Below are 13,289 nucleotides of genomic sequence, written 5' to 3' on the forward strand. Positions count from 1 at the left end.
GGTTTAAGCTCATTCGAATTTATCCTGTAGTGTAGACATAACCTAAGAAAACACAGGATGGTAGAACAGCAATTGCACTATTATTATGCATATTAAGGTTATTAGATCAGGAAAACAACCTGATTTTGCTCTCGATAACTTCAGTATTTCTGCTGTGCTGTGGAAATGTCTGGCTGAGGACAGAGGCAGAGTTTGCTTTGTTAAAGGGGAATCAGTGTTCATGAAGAGTACTGGATTGATAGCCCTAAAGGCTGAAATCTTCAGTTCATTCTCTGAATAATTATAGTACTTTATGGGCAACAGTATGAGCCTCCCCACTTTGCTGCAAAATTAGATCACGCCAACAGAAACAATCTCTTGAAGAGGTGCATAACCATTCAGCTAGCATTCAGTTAGGCTACCAGTTTGTTCATCTTGTGATGGTAGTTTTGTGATATGGTAAGTGTACACTTCACCATCCATTGGCTAAATGACTTAGGTGGAATAAGTTGGTAATATCTTTAGTTTCCTGCCAACTAAGGTGGAGTTTAAGTAAGTGGGTATAGTAAGAGTACCCTGAGCCATCTATTTCCCCAAAGTTCTTACGCTGATATTTTTTGAGATTCTTCTTTGAGTAGATGCAGACATGTATTCCAAGCAGGGATGTGCACGCCCCGCGCACTGGAGATGGAGACTTTTGCCTAGCAGTAGCTGTAGAGGGGCAGCGCTCATGCCTCTGATATGTAGCTCTTCCTCTGGCTATATGATGAGGCACCATCCCAACCCCCCTCAGTTTCTTCTCACTGGCCCATCAGCTGGAGTCAGAGCTCTTTGTGGTTGTTTTCATAACCTTGCATTCGTTCTTTTAGCTTAGCCTAATGACCATAGTTAAGAGTACATTTTAGTTAGTTAGGATTAGTTTTAAAAAATTAGAGTATACTGTTTGCAGCATGCTCCCTGGTGATGCCCTCACTGGGTTTCAACCATTGCCCTTCATGTGGAGTGACGATTCTCAACAGTGACCCTCACATGCAGTGCTTGCCCTGCCTTGACGAAGCCCGCCTTAAAGAGTGCTAGTCGATCTGTAGATCATTCAAGACGGGGACTCAGGTGGTGCAGGACCTTTACCTCAAAGAGCATCTGCTTGAACAGCCCTTGCAGCCTGACCTGTTATGTAGGTTTACCTTGGGCCACAGATGGCCCTCAGGCTTGGATAGTGCTGCTACCTCTTGTTCCAGGGGAGGGAACCTCTCCAAAGAGGCACAGGTGCTGTTCTCTGTCATTGGTGCCAGAGAAGAGGTCTCAAAAGACCGATTGTGAGTGATCCAGGTCCCAGGGCCACTCTTCTGCTTTCTATAAGAAGAGTACAGACCGGTCCCTGCAAACTTCCCTTGGTATAGACTAGGGAGGGCACAAACCCCATACCTTTGACTCCGGTTCCTGGTATCCGTTGAGTCTAAGGATTGGAGCGGTGGCACGGATAGTGTCTGACGCTGTTGTACAATGCTGTGGCGGATCTACTCTGCCTTTTGGTCCTGTCTTCACTGCTAGTCCAAGAGTTCGCAGGGCTGGTGCTTGTGATAGCTCCAGCAGTTGAAGCATACTTCCAAACTCTCGGGCCCTTTGGTTCATGAACTATGACGAAGTGGGAAAGTTTCTCAATATTTTGTGAGAGTGCTGCATATTCAATTAGGTCATGGGAAGGGGTTTTACTGTTGCAGAGATGCAGAGGACCAGGTCTGACTGTCATCTGGACCCAGACAATGGCCAGGATGTTTTGTAACCTAGCAGTTGATGATCCTTGAGACCACCCTCTGCAAGAAACCACCAGGCTGTAACCAGCTGGAGAACAAAGATGGACCAGGGGCCTTTAGGCGTGGTATAGTGTATGGGACTTGAAGCAGGTCACATGCTTCTGGATTAGGGCCAAAGGGGTCTTAGCCCACCTAGGCTCTGGAGAGACCCAGAAGGACTATGCCAGGGGTAGGCAACCTATGGCACACGTGCCGAAGGCGGCACAAAAGCTGATTTTTCAGTGGCTCTCAGACTGCCCAGGTCCTGGCCACCGGTCTGAGGGGCTCTGCATTTTAATTTAATTTTAAATGAAGCTTCTTAAACATTTTAAAAACCTTATTTACTTTACATACAACAATAGTTTAGTTATATATTATAGACTTGTAGAAAGAGACCTTCTAAAATGTTAAAATGTATTACTGCCACACAAAACCTTAAATTAGAGTGAATAAATGAAGGCTCGGCACACCACTTCTGAAAGGTTGCCAACCCTTGGACTGTAAGTTGCTGTAAGTTTCTATTCTCTGTGCTGTTCCAGTCATCCAGTGAGCCCTTCTGTTTTTACAACGCTAAGAGTCGCTCCAGTCTAAAGATATTGGGGTTGCATTGCTCCCTTTTGAGCATGCAGGTCTTCCCTAGCGGTCCTGTTCGAGTGAGCTCACGGAACGCAGCTGAAGGCTCAGAGGGTTTGGATTGAGGAGATGGTGAAGTCAAGGGATTTACCCCAGCAAGAGGGTAACACTCTGAAGGGATCCTCCCAAGAGCTGTTCCAGAGCCATGCAAGAACTCTGGAACAGTTCTTGGACCTCATTGCTGTCAGTTCAGCCTCCCATGGCGTTTCCTCTCCTTGCTGATGACCTTGTACAGGACTGCAGCTGCACCCTGAATCTGATGATCAGTTTCCTACACCTTACAGCGTGGGTGCTGCATGGCTGAATGAGAAGGAAGAGCATTGTTCAGAGGCTGTCCAATAGATCCTACTTAAGAGTGGGAAGCCTTCCACTTGGATGGCCTACTTGGTGAAGAGGAAGAGGTTTTCCATGTGCTCCTTGGCCTGTGAGACCCAGCCAGTGGAGCTTCCATCCAGGACATCTTAGAACTGAGTTTCTCAAATGTGGCCATCAGTGGCTTTTCTTGCAGCCACAGCTCCTGGGCTCTGATGTGGGGGAGGAGTGGCAAAGTAGTAGCCCCTTCCTGTTTCTCCTGGATGCACTGCCTTGGTGTTGATTGCTGGGGCCACCAGCAGTGGTTGGGCCTTTCTTCCCCTGTCCTGGGGCACAATGATGGAGGAGCAGGCAGCCGGTGAGTTTCCCACTGTCCCAGGGGTGGTGGAGTTCAGGGTTTGGTTTTCAGCCCTAGGGTGACGGGGCTGCAGGCTCTGGTCACAAGGCTTTGGGCTCCAGCCCCCCAATGTATCTCCCCTCTTTTCCCCCATTCCCTGGCCCCCACTGCCTCCCTGGACCCTCCCATCTAGGGCTTAGTTTGTCCCCAGGCTTGTTGGCAGGGCTGAGTAAGTCTGCTGTGAATAGTGACTTTTGTATATTTGTTAACTCTTTTCACAGCGGACTTACTAGCTAGCAATAAATAAAAATTAGAATGATTTGGCCATGTATTTGTGCATATTTATTTGTTTTCCTTAAAGCTAATTAAGTATACTGGGAAAAAGCCACTAGCAAAAATTGGTGGCCACAGTCTGAGGCCACCAAAAATGTCTTCTGAGAATCCCTATCTTAAAATCCCTACACCTTCAGGAACTGGGCTTGGCACTCAGTTCAGTGAGTTCACTTCGCAGCAATATCCATATTTCATCCACCTAGCCAAGGGAAATTATTTTTTCCAACACTGTGGTGATGAAATTTTTTAAAGGACTTCTCCGCCTGCATCCTCCCATCTGAGAACCTATATGAGTTTTGCAGGCTTCTGGTATGAAGGAGTTAACTACATAGCACAGTACTACAACTATTTATATCCATGTATAGTTGCATAAGTTAGGACTGTTTGCTGGATGCCAGATGAGGATTATAAAGTTTAAATGAGTCTTGTTCTGAAGAACGCATTTTGTAAATAGTGTTCCAAGGTATCTGGCAGTTAATGGCCTTTTCCAACCCACGCTGATTCCCTTGTTAGAAAGGATGCTGGTTCTGTTCAGAATAAGGAGTGCTAGCTAGTCAACTGTAAAACTGTAGAATTTTGGCTACTTAAATGCCCATTCCAGATGGGGTTAATATTATACCTGGCTGGTTTTAGGGATCTCTGAGAAAGTGGAGGCTTCTGATTATGAAATCAACTGTACTGTGGGGCTAGCCTGTTAATGCCACTGAAGAAAATGCACAGTGTCTTAACTGTTTTTCATGGAGAATAATGCGGTTTCTTTCCTTTTTAACTTTTTGCCCTTTGAAACTTTGTATTTTTGTTCACTCTAGGCATAGCACTGAGGTAGTTAATCTAACTATTGCTGGTGTAGAGGAATAACCTTTGGTGCTCCGTGATGCATACAATAAATTAGGTGAATACTAAATGCTACCACGTCAGCCAGTAGTTTCATTTGACATTGCCAACACTAGTCTGGTTTGAACTTGCACATAAGTATTAAGTATTATTGTTGTTATACAAAATAGTTTTTTTATTAGGCATCTTAAAAAGCATGACATTTTAAAACTTTTTATTGCTACAGATTTATGCATTTAGTTTAAGAAAATCAGTGCTGCTTAATGGAAATAGTCTTGATCCTATCATCTTGCTTTTAATTACTAAAAGTGCAAAAAATTACCTTAAATGAGAAGAATATTATTTTTCTTACTTGGCAGTGTGTTGCTGTGCCTGAGAATGAACATAAAGAAATTAACAGGAATTTGTTCTGTGTTTTAGTCTTTGGGAACCTGAAGTTACTTGAGTTTCTGTCAACATGAAAGTGAAGAGGATAAAGAGAGCGTTTATTTTTCACTGAATTAATGTATTCAGTGATCTCTGTAAGCTAAATTCTGTTTCATGATTGTCTGTACCTCTGTTGTATAAAAGGTTAGACAATGGGATTCAAAGCTTCCATTAACTCAAAGTCCAATGTATCTTGACCCCTAAGGACCTCTTGCGGGACCTTCTCTGCATTAGGAAAACAAGTTCTGCACCAGTACAGTTATATTTGTGCCATCAGCAATGGGGGCTCTGGCGTAGACATGGGACAGGTGTTTGTACTACCTTGTTGCCTAGCTTTGCAGGTTTGTAGGTGCTACCTATAGTGTCAGAGCGGTCCTGGTCTTGAGGATGCTTTATTTTTATTCACCATCTTGTTTCCACTTCCCCAGTTGTGTCGCTTTGCTTCACCCCATTCTGTGAGGTGAAGGAAGGGATATTTATTAAGCCTTTTGTCTTCAGCAGTGCTGTCGTTGCTTCAAGGAGCAGTTTTAGTACTGATTCATCCTACCGTGTTTGTATTTCAAAACACAGAATGACACTGAACAGCATGGTAGGAGAGAGAGACTGCAGAAAGGGGAGGGGAGACAATATGTCAATGACTATTAAAATAGCTTGTATTCATCTAAAAGAAAACTGGAGATACAAAAGCAACCTGGACCTGAATGTATCCTGAAATAACAGCGGAAGGACCAGGTACTGAAAACACTAGCTTCTCTTTTGTGTCTGCAATTTGTGGGCACGATTAAAGCTCGTTTGAATGTCAAAGCATCTGATTTGGAGGTTTGGTTAGGTCTTTGGATGTTTAAGTAGCATTAATTGTCCCTGTACTTTTGTGGGCTCAAAATTGCTTTAGACCTGCCTAAGGCTAGGCTGAAAGTTTGGCCCTTCTGAGTCCTTCCTTTTTTTGTCTTTTCATATAATCCTAGGCTGTGGCTACACTGACGCTTTACGGAGAGGTGGAGTACATGGAGCTCTCTCCCAGCGCTGGCGCTGCGACCACACTCGCACTTCAAAGCGCTGTGGAGTTTCGAGTGTAGCCAAGCCCTTATAGATGGATGGACATAGAGTTGGTTGTGATTCCGAAAGCAGAATCTAGTAGTGCTAGTTGCAGTTGATTGATTGTGCACTCAAACTTAAATATGCTCCTACTATAGTGTTCCCATGTCTAATTGTTTCCTCTTCTGTATTTAAATACCTCAAATCTGGTTGTTCATAATGGTTATTAAAGTAATGATCCAGCAGCAGACATAGTGTGGTCTTTGAATTTTTGGCTCTCTGCTAACCTGTTAACACATTTGATTGCCAACACACTTGCATCAGTTCTGTTGTTAACCTGAAGCAAGGAAGTGGCGGGAGGGGGCAGGGGAGGTTTAAAAAGAGCCCACCTCAGATGTAGGGCTAATTATACTGCATTGTAGTCACTTAGTGCCTGTAACCGAGTCTTTCATTTCTCCTCGGAGACCAGTAAACCTGACACAGCCAAAGAATGCTTGTCTGAAAAACATGTTACAATATTTAAATCCTTGGCTTTGACACAGGAGCTGTAGACGCTGCTAGACACTGAACTTAGGGTCTCTAAGTTCAAGCCAAAAGGATAATTACTTTTAAGAGCTCGATCCTGGGAAACCAATTGTATGTTTAAGGAGTTAAAATTTTCGGTTTGATGGGATAACTCATCCAATTTGAGAGCATAAAGTTTTTTCCCCTATGATCTCATTTGGAAATTATAGGTGGTCTGGGACAACAGACTTCCTGCATTTTGCCCTGAAAATATGTTCGGGGGATGTATCAGGTAACTCATTTTTAGCTATTATGCAGTACTTGCCCCCTCTCCCTATAGTCCTGGCTTTTTTTATAGTGAAGTATTTTGACTGTATTCAGCAAGCCATATTTTAAAGTTTTAGTTAACTTGCTCTGGTGGATGTAACAAATGGGCACTAATTTTGCCATTCAATTGTCACCAACCAAAACAATGCTAGACTGCTGAAATAATGTCTGAATTGCCAAACCAAGACTAGGCAGTACCTGCAACTGGTACTGTAGATATGAAATCTCTGTCACCGGGGGTGTGACTGAATTCAGAGGCTAACCAACCTCCACCTAAGTTACAAGGTTGGATATTGGGGAAACTGGTGGCAGAGCAAGCCACAGAACAGCACCAGAGTTGTGCTCTGGTCTAGCAGCCAAAGTAGTTTCTACAGCTCTGCTGCTCGCACTCAGCGTGTGTGTGGGCAAGGCAGAAAGGAATGAATGAGTGGTCCATGGTGGGAGATCATCTCCCCCAGTTCTCTCCTCCTTACATACATAGTGCCCCTCCAAACATCTGGGGAGCTGTGTGCTGTGGTTCCCATGCACTGCCTTACCCAAATTCTTTGGATGCACTCTCGTCTGCTTTTATCAGTTATTAGATACCCTCTGGACCTGCAGAGGGAAGGGCAGATGTTGCTTCTTACTGCATTGGCACTTCAGATTGGAAGTCTTAGTAGCTGTCATCAAAAAAGCGACTTGTGTATTATTAAGATGTGTTGCATGTTATGAGATGCTTTTCATTTAATTTCTGAGGACAAAATTTACCTACTTTGAGAAACAAAAATTAAGTGAGAATGCGTGCGCGCACGCACACACACATTTATTTCAGCCAGTGAAGGCAGCAGGTTCCTTTTGTCAGTGAAGCAGGGAATCAGTCTGCATGGGAGATTTTGGTGCCTAGTCCTTGTCATCCTGGCATGACTCTGTTTTCCAGTTTTTCCTTGTCTTTCTGCCAGAAGCCACTTGAGTATAAAGGCTTTCTTTTGCTACAGCTTTCCTCAGTTGGCCTTGAGATTCAACATGGAGCTGAAGCTCTGCTTCTCTTACTTCATTCGTCTGTGGTTGCACCCATTGATAGTGGGAGCACTCTGCACTGTGTTCAGGCCTGCCAAGACTTGCAACAGCCGGTTGGCAGCACATGAGCAAGTGGGTGGGAACCGGATAAAAAGTATTATGCTTCCTGGTACAGAGAGAACAAGAATTGGTGCTAAGCTATCAGAGCCAGGGCAGGGCTATCAAGGAGGAGCTATGGCTGGTTCAGAGTGGAAATGAGAGGGATCCTACCCGTTACCTCCCTTAGATCAGAAGCATGGCTCAAAATGGCCTATGCAGCCTCAGTTTCCTCAGGGAAGTTATAGTTGAATGTCATCGCTGGAAAAGGATTGAAAATCTGGAAGCATTAAAACTTTTCCTGAAAGTCTACATTCCTTGGGTACTTTTTATCCCTACTGGGGTATCCTGCTACCTTTCCAAGAGCTGACGTCCTGGGATCAGTGGCACCTCTGACCACTCCCATAGTTACTGCTCCATTTTCTATCACCTTCAGTTAGATCTCCAGGAACTACCTGGAAGGCTTCCCTCATGGATGATGAGGGACCTAGGTGGATAAAGAGGCTCAGTTCCGTTCATGATCACCCTCCCATTCTTCACATAAACTTTGGTGCCAGCCTGTATAGGTGAGGTGCCTAGTCCCCTATTGATACAAAGGGGGGAGAGGTAAACATCTTTTAGACAAAGCTCCTTGTATTAGGTGACAATCCTGAATTATGTTTCTAGATCTACCATATTGGAGGAATCCTATCACAACCACCAGCAGATCTTCATAAACTAGCCTCTCAGAGCCTGGAAGTTAATGTGTCTGCTGCTCTGCTACCACCCCCTAGTACACACACACACACCAGTGAAGCCACTGCTGTTACTGCCCAAAGCTCCTAGGAGCCTCTTGTGGTAGGCCTGTACAAACACGGAACAAAAAGGAAGTCCCTGTTTCAGAGAGCTTCCAGTCTCTTTTGCAGGTTGTTGTAAGCTTCACTTTTCCCAGAGGATGTGTGGGAGCAGCTGTGAGAGCTGGATTTTCTGGAGTCTGGCTGAGGAGGGGAGAAGGGGGCTTGAGAGGGGGCTGTGACCTAGAAGGGAGAGACTTACAGGAGCTTCTCAACACCCTGTAAGGCTAAATTGGTGTATTAAAAGTGCAATTTCAAATTCTGCATGAAAAAATCACATTTAAGAGATTAGACTAATCGTTGATTCCCTCCTGTGGTTTTTACAGTCCCCTTCTCTCCCCAAATCAGGCTTAGTTACACTTGCATATTGTACACTTTCAGTCTTAAAATAGTTTAAATAATTTATTTAAACACATTGAAAGATTATACTCAAGCATCTTCCTCTGAAATCCCAGCAGCCCCATAATGTGATCATGGGTCTTGGCTAGAGAGGCTCTCTATCTGGGACAGACCAAGCAAATTCAAGGGAGGGAGCTTTTGGACACGATACCTTTTTCCTGGTAGGTGCCATTCTGATGTTAAAAACAGGAAACTGCCCCAAAGGAAACTAGAGCTAACAGCCTCCATATGTGTATCCAAAAACATTTGTTGTGGGGAAGGTCTTTAATGCAGTTGTTCACTGATAAAATATGGTCCTGTCGCAGCTCTTCTTTGCTGTACCCTCTTGCTGAACCTATAAGAAATTATAAAGGGATTAGGTCAGAGGGTTACAGATATATATGCAGAATTAACTTGTATTGTCAAGTTCCATAGGTTGGGATTTTAAGTCATGCAGTTGGCCTTGAGATTCAACGTGGAGCTAAAGCTCTGCTTCTCTTCCTTCATTCATCTGTGGTTGCACCCATTTTTAGGGCAGATAGAAAACTGTAAATAAACTACACCATGTTACGAAATTACCCTTTTTGACCCGAGTGGTTAGCCAAAATTTGAGTTCCTATGGGTTGCTTCCCTTAGGAGGAGAAATTGATGGTGTAGTCAGGTGTTGGGTGCAATCCTGTTATGTTACAAAGAATGTAGAGATGCTCCTGTTTCCTGAACACAATAGGAATCATACAGCTGGAGGCAGTTTCCTTGTTCACAGTTCCATGCCTCTTTCCAGCCAAAGCTCTACCCAAAAGCTCTAACAACTTTTTCGAAGTCTGGGTCCACACTAGTACACTACAGATTTTGGCCTGCATGTCCGTTATGGTCAGGGATATAAAGAGGTATGATACCTGACCGATGTAGCTGTGCAGGCAAAAGTCTCTAGCATAGATACAGATGTACTGGCAAAGCTGGGGGTTTGGAGGGAAGTTTATTATACCAGTAAAAAGTGCATCTCTGCCAGTATAGCTGTGTCCACGCTAGGACTATGTCTACACTACTCATGTTACAGTGTGGCTGTGGCACTGCTGCCACGGCAGTACTGTGATATGGACAGTGTAATCATGCTTTATCGCTGGGGGAGAGCTTTCCCGTCAATAAAAAAAAATAACCACCCCAAACAAGGGAGGGTAGCTGATAAAGCACTGTCTGTACTGGTGCTTTTCAGTGCTAAAACTTGTGTTGCCATGGGGGGTGTTTTTTCACACCCCTAAAGGACTAAAGTTTTAGTGCTGAAAGTGGTAGTGTAGACAGGAATGTTTTACGTGTATAGCATACTGGTATTCCTATACCCATAAAGCACTCCTAGTGTAGTCATGGCCTCAGGGTCATGCTCTTGCTGTCTTTGGTGCTTCCTTACTGCTTTCTGTGTGTGCATCTGTGGTTTTGTCTACTCTCTGCCTGCTGCTTGCTTGCAGACATATAGCTGCAATCAAATCAATACCTGGCCTCTGCATTTGTTGTTAGACCTCCAGGGGATTCCCTTGGACCACATGGTCCATCTACTACCCAGGCTGGTATGTGGTCTAGTCACTGAGTGGTGGATTTCCATTGATTCAGTTATCATTAAACAAAGGGGCATTTAATGTTAGCTTCCTTCTGTTCAGGCCAATGGGGTGTCATGCCCAGCCCTTCCAGAGGGGTTCACAGGTTGCCTGTCCCCTATCTTAAGTGTTTTAGCTTTGTGAAAATAAACTTGTGAGCAGACAGATACAGTTAGGAAAAGATGGAGTTATTTCACTGGTGTGTAGTACACAACCAGTCCATTACCCCAGTATTATACGGTACAGACTAATTGTAAGAAGTTCATTCTTTCATTCACTAGCTTAACTTTTCTGCAGAATATTTCTAGGAATGTGCCATTGTCTTCATCCCATATAGTGCTGGGCTTGTTTATTTACACTTGCTGCCGTTCCACGGCTACTGTTGTTGCACCAGCCTGTGTGCTGGCACAGGTTTAGAAAGAGCCATACTTTAAAAAACAAAATAAAACAAAAAAAAAACAGTAAAATCCTTTAGAACCTTATAGAAAAAAGATTTGGCAGGAATGTTGTGACCTCGACAAAAATATCTACACCTCTACCCCAATATAACGCTGTCCCCGGAAGCCAAAAAATCTTACCACGTTATAGGTGAAACCACCTTATATCGAATTAGCTTTGATCTGCTGGAGTGCGCAGCCCCGGCACCCCTGCTCTCCGAGCGCTGCTTTACTGCGTTATATTCAAATTCCTGTTATGTTGGGTCGTGTTATATCGGGGTAGAGGTGTATTTTTCTTTTTGCTAAAGTAATTAAATGTAAAACTCTAGGTATTTGTTTCTTCTGCTGCAGAAAACTGCTCAGTGAACAGCTGAAATTAGTACTGAAGATGCAAGTTTTGGGATGAGATACATGAGCATGGAAAGGTTAGCCTGTATACGGCTGATGACAAATAGGGTTTCTGTGGCACATTATAATTATCTTTAAGTGCTTTAGTCACATACTGACTAAATTTAGCATATGAAAACAGGCAGGATTCATACCATAAACATCTTCTCTAAGATAGCCTATTACATATACATCTGAAGAACAGAATGTTTTTCTGTCTATTGTATTGTTGTAATAGATTTTTGTTGGTGCTTTGAGGTAGGTATAGTTTGTGTATGCATTGTACGTTTGACTAGTCCTTCAGTGAGTGCTGTCAGTGTGCTGTTGGTTTGAATATTTGTTTTTGCTTTGATCACAGTTATGATAACTTCAATGATTTTAATAACTACAAAAAGATTTTATTGCTAAAGCTAGTATTTGTTGTTTGGATCTGCTTGTATATCTGTGTGGCGGTTTCTCTGTGGAGCTTATAAATAGCCAAGTGTAACAGTACTGTACAGTGAATCACTGTTAGAACAAAAACTTCTCTTCATTTTAGTCTTTTCTAAGGATTCTCTTTATTTACAGCTCCCTTAGCATCTCTTGACATTTACTAAAATTAAAACCTCAATATAAACAATGCAGTTTTGATTGAAAAAAATACAAAATTTAAGTGGGGAACTGCTCAATTATGTATTTTAAATTGTGGCTCAAATAATTAAAATGGCTTTTGGAAACACTATTGACTTACTGGACATGAATAACAGAAGGTTGCCATAGTTAGACCATTACCTGAGTATGTTGTGATCCAGAGTTTGTGCAGCGGGAGGAACTGCAGTCCTTGTATCTTGGTTGGTATGCAAGAAAAGAAGAAAGTTTTACTGCTAAGAAGAATTTCCTTACTTTCAGTGTTTCCTTTTTTTGAAAAAAGACATGCTGTGATGGAGTGGCAACTGTCTGCACAGTGAATGGGAGGGCAGGGGATGACTTTAGGTGATGGACAGTACCTGAGCCTGTAACCTGAGCCAGACAAGGGGGAGAGGAGGTCACCACCTTTGCCCGGGAAGCTGGACAAAGGCAGAGGACCTGCTGGAGAGGGTTGGGTCAGTTTCGGTTTTGGTCTGAAGGATGCAGCGCAGGAAATCCCAAGTTGGGATCTAAGCTCCCTGAACCCCCAGAAGGACTTGACTGAGGGGTCCTGTTTGTACCTACAAACTCTGCTGTAGACTGCTTTCCTATTGTCCAATAAATCTTCTGTTTTACTGGCTGGCTGAGAGTCACTGTGAGTCCCAGGAAGAGGGGTGCAGGGCCTGACTCCCCCATATTCCGTGACACATGCAAATTAAATTCTACTTCTGTCTGAAATGCTTTGCAACGTAACTCGGTTAAACACCTACAATTACTATAGTCAAGAGTGCAGATTTTTTTCTGGTTAGCTCATGTAACATGGGACATTGTGGTAAATTATAGATTACTGCTACTACTTGCATTGTCTGTATCTCAGGGTAACTCTTGTTTGCCATATGGAGCAGTGTTCTGTCAACCATAAGTGTAAACACAGTCAATCATTATTAGACATCAATAGTAGACATTTTATCAGAATGCTTAGATACACCTGTTGGTGGTTCTGTGCTCTGTGGTACCAGTGTAACAAAACAAGCACAACTGATGAGTAGGCATCAGCGTTCTCTTTTGCACTCAAACCTCTGTCTCTCTCACCAATCCATATGCCTTAATTGGCAATCTTACTTCTGCTGTTATCAGTGTGAGGCCAGCAGTGGTAAGAAAAGTTGTGCAGGGAACCAGCCCATGTCTATAAGCACCCATGATTTCAGGTAGTATCTGTCCTGTAAGCAAGGATCAGAGCATATGACTGCACTGTTGTCATAAACAGATAGCTAAGGGTTAATGTTTCTTTTACCTGTAAAGGGTTAACAAAGGGAACCAAACACCTGACAAGAGGACCAATCAGGAAACCGAATTTTTCAAAGCTTAAGGGAGGGAATTTGTGGGTTTTTCTTGGTCTTGGGTCTTTGTCTGTTCTGTGCTCTCTCAGCTATGAGAGGATCTATTTCCAGTCC

At 43.4% G+C, this 13,289-nt stretch overlaps 1 protein-coding gene across 7 annotated transcripts in view; it reads left to right on the forward strand.

Annotated features, from left to right (window-relative positions):
• Positions 1–13,289, forward strand: part of AGAP1 (ArfGAP with GTPase domain, ankyrin repeat and PH domain 1) — a 651,846-nt gene that overhangs the window by 162,004 nt on the left and 476,553 nt on the right. The window lies entirely within an intron of this gene.

The sequence above is a fragment of the Chelonoidis abingdonii genome, chromosome 10 (genome assembly GCF_003597395.2).
Source record: "Chelonoidis abingdonii isolate Lonesome George chromosome 10, CheloAbing_2.0, whole genome shotgun sequence".
Taxonomy (NCBI): domain Eukaryota; kingdom Metazoa; phylum Chordata; order Testudines; family Testudinidae; genus Chelonoidis; species Chelonoidis abingdonii.